This window comes from Salvelinus sp. IW2-2015, linkage group LG34 (assembly GCF_002910315.2).
Source record: "Salvelinus sp. IW2-2015 linkage group LG34, ASM291031v2, whole genome shotgun sequence".
Classification (NCBI taxonomy): Eukaryota; Metazoa; Chordata; class Actinopteri; order Salmoniformes; family Salmonidae; genus Salvelinus; species Salvelinus sp. IW2-2015.
Window position 1 is genome coordinate 7,492,103 of NC_036873.1, and position 6,841 is coordinate 7,498,943.

Sequence of the window (6,841 nt, forward strand, 5' to 3'; positions counted from 1 at the left end):
CTGAGCAGTCTAATAAATAGTGGGCCGGGAAGATAGTGAGAATCTACAACACTTATCATATTCCTTTCATACACATATATATATATCTGTATCTGTATCTGATATGTGTTGTGTCCATCTCCAGTAATCGCAGATGTATATGACTTTTCCTTATATTCTTATAGTAAGTTTTATTACACATTTGTATCCCAATGGCTATTTACAACACCTACCTCTCCAGCCCCCCTTCTCTCAATCCATTATGTTGTATCCTTTATTATTATTATTATCATATTACTTATTATCATTTGGTGGAACTATTCCATTTGAAGGAATTCATTTATTTTAATGCAAAAAAAAAAGCTATAATTTGGCAAGCAGAAAAGGGGAAGCTGTTATCTCCGTACTCGATAACTATGCAAAGCCTCTCTGACTATCTCACCCTTTATGACCAACTACACCACCGTGTTAACCCACTATGCCACCAGGAATTACCTTCTGAAGAAAATAGCTTAGAATCAACAATGTGATGATCATTGATAAATAATGTCAAATCAAGGTATTGGTGCGGTATGTTTGTAAGCTCAATTATAGTGGAGAAACGTAGCTACACAAAAAAAACATACTTGAAATCTATTCAGTAAATCCAAATTAAAATAAAATGCATTTACTGTAGTAGTCGAAAAAGCGACACGATTTTAGAATTTCCAACTTTGTTGATCAGAATGACTTGTTCACCACAAGTGGCGATAGTAATGACGTTGAGTCGTACTATCTATTACATCCATGGTCCTAATGAGCAGGTCTGATTTACTCAGCCTAGAGGTCAGATAGCTGAATCCCTACGCCTAGGCCTAGGGGATAGGGTTAGGGGTTAAGGATAGGGGTTAGGGACTAGGGGATAGGTCTACGGAGATAGGACTAGGGAAAGGGCTAGGGGATGGGTTTAGGGATAGGGGTTGGGCTTAGGGGATCATGGTTACGCGGGATAGGGGTTAGGGGCTAAGGGGATATGGTTAGGGGATAGGGCTAGGGATAGGGTTAGGGGATACGTGTAGGGGTTAGGGCTAGGATAGGGATATGCGATCCCGGGGATAGGGCTAGGGAGGAATAGGGACTAGGGGATAGGGCGGGGGAGTAGGACTAGGAAGATAGGGTTAAGGCTAGGGGATATGGATAGGGATAGGGAAAGGGCCTAAGGATAGGGGCGATAAGGGCAGGGGATATGCTAGTGGACAGGGCTAGGGGATAGGGCTAGGGGATGAGGACTAGGAAAGGGCAGGGGATTTGGGTTAGGAATAGAGACCGAGGACCCCCCGCCATGATCAGAGATCAGAGACTATATCCCAATGGCACCTGATTCCCTATATAGTGCACTCTACTTTAGACCAGAGCCCTATAGAACCCTTATTCCCTATTATGTGCACTACTGTAGACCAGGGCCCTATAGAACTCTATTCCCTATATATGTTGCACTACTTAGAACCAGAGCCCTATAGAACCCTATCCCTATATAGTGCACTACTGTAGACCAGAGCCTTATAAGAACCATATTCCCCCTATATAGGCACTGACTTTTGAGCCAGTGGTGCACTATTAAAGGGTGCCATTTGGAAGGCAGACAGACAGACACGACAGACAACAGGCCTATCGTTTAGCTTTAAGTTATTTCATTCATGTTGTTTATTCTTCAAACATTCCACTGGCCTACTCATCTTCGTACTGATAATAATCATTTGTTATACAAAATGCTTGTTATTGTTGTCTTTTTGTGTATTGTTGTTTGTTATTGTACCTTTTTGTTCTATGATTTTCCTTGTCTTTACGGCTTTAATCTTGACATGTTGAACAATGAAGTAATTTGCATTTTTTTTGATCAGCTGTGAATTTGTACTGACGGCGTTCATGCTGTCGGATTTGCGTGTGTGTGTGTGTGTGTGTGCGTGTGTTGTGTCGTGTTGTGTGTGTGTGTGTGATGTGTGTGTGTGTGTGTGTGTGTTGTGTGTGTGTGTGTGTGGTGTGTTGTGTGTGTGTGATGTGTGTGTGTGTGTGAGTGTGTGAAGTAATCCTGTAGTAGTAATGACGTATCATAGGTTAGTTAAGTTAGTTACGTTTAGGTGACACCTCCGTCAGTCCCACGCTCCTTTCTCTTCTTCTGTCTATCACACGCCTCCGTTCATGTGTCGTCTGCGTCACGTGTATCTCAGGGGGCGAGAGACTGATCTATCTTAACACCAAAAATACAATTAGAAAAGGCACAAATAAAGATTAGTCACAATATCACTGAGAGAACCTTCCTGTCACGAAGCCTATGCGACACAGTCATGGGGTCCCCTGAGAGAACCTTCCTGTCACGACACAGTCAATGGGGTTCCCCTGAGAAACCTTCCTGTCACTGACACAGTCAATGGGTTTCCCCTGAGAGAACCTTCCTGTCACTGACACAGTCAATGGGGTTCCCCTGAGAGAAACCATTCCTGTCACTGACACAGTCAATGGGTTCCCCTGAGAGAACCTTCCTGTCACTGACACAGTCAATGGGGGTCCCCTGAGAGAACCTTCCTGTCACTGACACAGTCAATGGGGTTCCTCTGAGAGAACCTCCTGTCACTGACACAGTCAATGGGGTTCCCTGAGAGAACCCTTCCTATCACTGACACAGTCAATGGGGTTCCCCTGAGAGAAACCTTCCTGCCACTGAAACACTAGACAACACAGTCAATGGGGGTTCCCCTGAGAGAACCTTCCTGCCACTGAAACACTAGACAACACAGTCAAGGGGTTCCCCTGAAAGAACCTTCCTGTCACTGAACACTAGACAACACAAGTCAATGGGGTTCCCCTGAGAGAACCTTCCTGTCACTGAAACACTAGACAACACCAGTCAATGGGTTCCCCTGAAAGAACCTCGCTGTTGGAACAGTAGAATTGGAATGAGAACGCCTTGTTCTAAGAGGATCACATCGTTCTATAGCTACCATGTCCCTGTACTGTATACCATCTAGCTACATAGTCTAAGACCATGTCCCTGCTTACTGATACCATCTTGCTACATAGTCTAAAGAACCATGTCCCTGTTACTGTATACCATCTAGCTACATAGTCTAAAGACCATGTCCCTCTACTGTATACCAGTCTAGCTACATAGTCTAAAGACCATGTCCTTGTACGGTATACCATCTTGCTACATAGTCTAAAGACCATGTTGAATCCGAGAATGTGACTGAAATAAATATTATGACATATATTGATTATAGTGATATATTTAGCCGCCCGAGAAAACGTCTGTAAATGAACACAACAACAACGACAGAATATATGCTAACCAGCCAGTCAAAACATAGGAACCACCCAAATACACAGCAGTTAAGACATTAGTTAGTCATCACACCTGGACACCTGCTTCTGAAATGGCACCCTATACCCTATGAAGTGCACTACATAGAGATTAGGGTGCCATTCTGGTCAAAACTAGGCACTACATAGGGATTAGGGTGCCATACTGGTCAAAACTAGTGCACTACATAGGGATTAGGTGCCATACTGGTCAAAACTAGTGCACTACATAGGGATTAGGGTGCCATACTGGTCAAAACTAGTGCACTACATAGGGATTAGGTGCCATACTGGTCAAAACTAGTGCACTACATAGGGATTAGGGTGCCATTCTGGTCAAAAACTAGTGCACTACATAGGGATTAGGGTGCCATACAAGGTGCCATACTGGTCAAAACTAGTGCACTACATAGGATTAGGTGCCATACTGGTCAAAACTAGTGCACTACATAGGGATTAGGGTGCCATACTGTCAAAAACTAGTGCACTACATAGGGATTAGGGTGCCATTACTGGTCAAACTAGTGCACTACATAGGGATTAGGCTGCCATACTGGTCCAAAACTAGTTGCACTACATAGGATTAGGGTGCCATACTGGTCAAAACTAGTGCACTACATAGGGATTAGGGTGCCATACTGGTCAAAACTAGTGCACTACATAGGGAATTAGGGTGCCATTTTGAAAACAGTCTATGTAACAACAACACACACCATGTGTTTATCAGTAGGCATCTCTATGGGACCTGTGCTCTCTTCTATTCCCATGTGTTTATCAGTAGGCATTCTCTTATAGGGACCTGTGCTCTTCTATTCCCATGTGTTTATCAGTAGCATCTCTATAGGGACCTGTGCTCTCTCTATTCCCATGTGTTTATCAGTAGGCATCTCTATAGGGACCTGTGCTCTCTCTATTCCCATGTGTTTATCAGTAGGCATCTCTATAGGGACCTGTGTGCTCTCTCTATTCCCATGTGTTTATCAGTAGGCATCTCTATAGGGACCTGTGCTCTCTCTATTCCTCCAAGAGGAACTGTGATTTTTAAGATACCACTCCAGCCTGATCCCAGATCTGTTTCTGCTCTCTGTGACAACTCCCATTGATGTCATTGTTATGGCAATTCCATAGGAGTTGTCAACGAGAGCGGAAACAGGCACCCAGGCAAACAGGACAGGCACCCAGGCTTAAACAGACTGGCACCCAGGCTAAACAGACTGCACCCAGCAAACAGCACTGCACCCAGCTAAACTACTGGTACCCAGGCTAAACAGACTGCAACCCAGGCTAAACTGACTGGCACCCAGGCTAAACAGAACTGGCACCCCAGGCTAACACTGACTGGCACCCAGGCTAAACTGACTGGCACCCAGGCTAAACTGACTGGCACCCAGGCTAAACAGACTGGCACCCAGGCTAAACAGACTGGCACCCAGGCTAAACACACCTTCCATCTCTCTCCTTCTACAACGTATCTCTCTCCATCCACCACGTGGAGGCTGATACAATGAGGATGACTAACTTTGTGTGACGTGAATTATGAAACTGTATGAAATTACAATTGTCTCACACATGAACATTGTAAATTACTATGTTAAAGAAAGACTCTGCTAAATGTCATATATTATTGTCTTAGTCATTGTTTTCAAGGAGATGTTGTATTTCCTGTTTCCTTCACCATGTACTGTTCTAATAAAGTCACATGACTGTCCTTATTCGCCTGGTATGTCTGTTCTATTCATTAAACCTTTTTGTTTTGTTTTGTCTTAAGAGTCTTTAGGTTTTTTTAAAGAAATCTCCCTCCCCCCAAAAAATATTATTATTTTACAAACACTTCTTTTTTTTATACTACCACTGACTTAGCTGATAACTCAACTAGTATGTAGAGGGAAAACAGGCCGCTTACTAAGATTGTGATATGTTCAGTGGTGACCCGTGTTTCAGGGCAGAGCCCTGTTTTGAGAACCACCTGTTTTACATTTTTTGTTGTTTTTCTGATTTGCATGTTATTTTTGGCATTAATACGTGTCACATATCAGTTTGCAAACAATGTAAAATCATTGATTTAATAAAGCTGAACACAAATATTGTCTCTTTTTTTGTTGTCTTGAGTAAGGCAGCTCCAAAATGCAGGTGTTTCAGCCTAGCTCAGTGCTTTCTGTGGTAGGCGGGGCAGCCAACCGAAAATACGGAGCGTAGGGGTTGGTAATGTTCTCTAGTTACGCCGTGATTGGCTCAGTGTTCTGTCTCTCGTGGGGACACTACACTACTTCACTGCAAAATCTACGGGGAGAGCTCGAAAATTAAATAGAGGTGCCCATCCAAGAAGTCTCAAGGTCATTGGCCACAGATAAAATGAAGTCAAAACACGTAATATGTACGTACAGCAGCTTTGATTGGACTGATCATGTCAACATCATACTTTTCAAAGTCTTAGCTAGCAAACTAGGCTAGCAGTCATCATGAATCAAGTKGACAATCTACTGGCAAATCCTTTTTAATCCTTGTCATATGAAGAGAAATTATGAAGATAAATTATAGATAAAATGTATCGGTGCTCATCGGCCATTGGACATCAACATTACACAACAAGTTGTAAATCTCAAATTCAACAATGASTGGTTTGGAAGGAATCAGTGGTTAACTGCAAGTGGTGCAAAGCAATCACTAGCCTGCTATTCAGTGGAGTGGATGTGCGGTCCAAATCTGGGTTTAAGGGTCTCTTTTCCAAGCTTAAAAGGATAAACATTCAACATTGGACATGSTGTCAATCCAGCATGATTTATGGCGTGTTAAAAACAACTGGAAACTCTGAACTGGGAAATCTTAGACTTCAGTGAGTTCAAATCAACTGGGAAGTTGTGGGAGCTCCTTTCTGGGAAATAGGTTTTGAGCGGTCATCCAACTCGGAATTCCATGTGAGGAACTCGGTCCTCTTTCTAGAACTCCGACCTGAAGATCACGAATGTCATGATTCGACCTTGTTTTTTTCAGAGTTCCCAGTTGTCTTGAAAGCACCATAAATCTGGAGAATGACAGACTTTGATGACAAAGTTTGATGACAAAATTTGTCCACGAAGGACCACCACGCCACCTTCCTGTTCAAGTGAGCACAGCACAACAAGGTGAGTTCAAAAATGTATTTTATGCTGCTGCATAAATGATGTAATATGCCAGGGAGATATGTATACTGTAGCTAAGAAAGTAATACTTAGTATATGTTGTGTAGTAAGCTGTTAGTAGCCCATGTGCCTCACCATAATAATTTGGTCCCTTTTCCCCTCATAATTTCAAATACTGTTCTGATTTGGTGATGCACATGTAGCCTATAGCCTGTTTTAGAGAAATGTAATCATCGAATATTGTAAGAGCTTTTATTGTCTGCTTATATGCCCCCTTTATTTATCCTACGGTTCTGACTTGGTGTACAGGGAGAATACTGTAAGAACTGCCCATGTTCTGAATTCTGTCRCTGTACATTTCAAAAGTGCTGAACAAATTATTGTTATGACTACGTCCATCCACTCGT

At 42.8% G+C, this 6,841-nt stretch overlaps 1 long non-coding RNA gene across 2 annotated transcripts; it reads left to right on the forward strand.

Annotated features, from left to right (window-relative positions):
- Positions 1 to 2,318: 2,318 nt before the first annotated feature.
- LOC139023645 (uncharacterized) lies at positions 2,319 to 4,513 on the forward strand. 2 transcript variants are annotated; one of them, XR_011474799.1, is made up of 4 exons: positions 2,319 to 3,694; positions 3,735 to 3,871; positions 3,903 to 4,041; positions 4,146 to 4,513. It is a non-coding gene; the product is annotated as an uncharacterized lncRNA (long non-coding RNA). The 2 variants fall into 2 exon arrangements; XR_011474798.1 differs by having other exon boundaries at positions 2,319 to 3,682.
- The last annotated feature ends 2,328 nt before the right edge of the window (positions 4,514 to 6,841 follow it).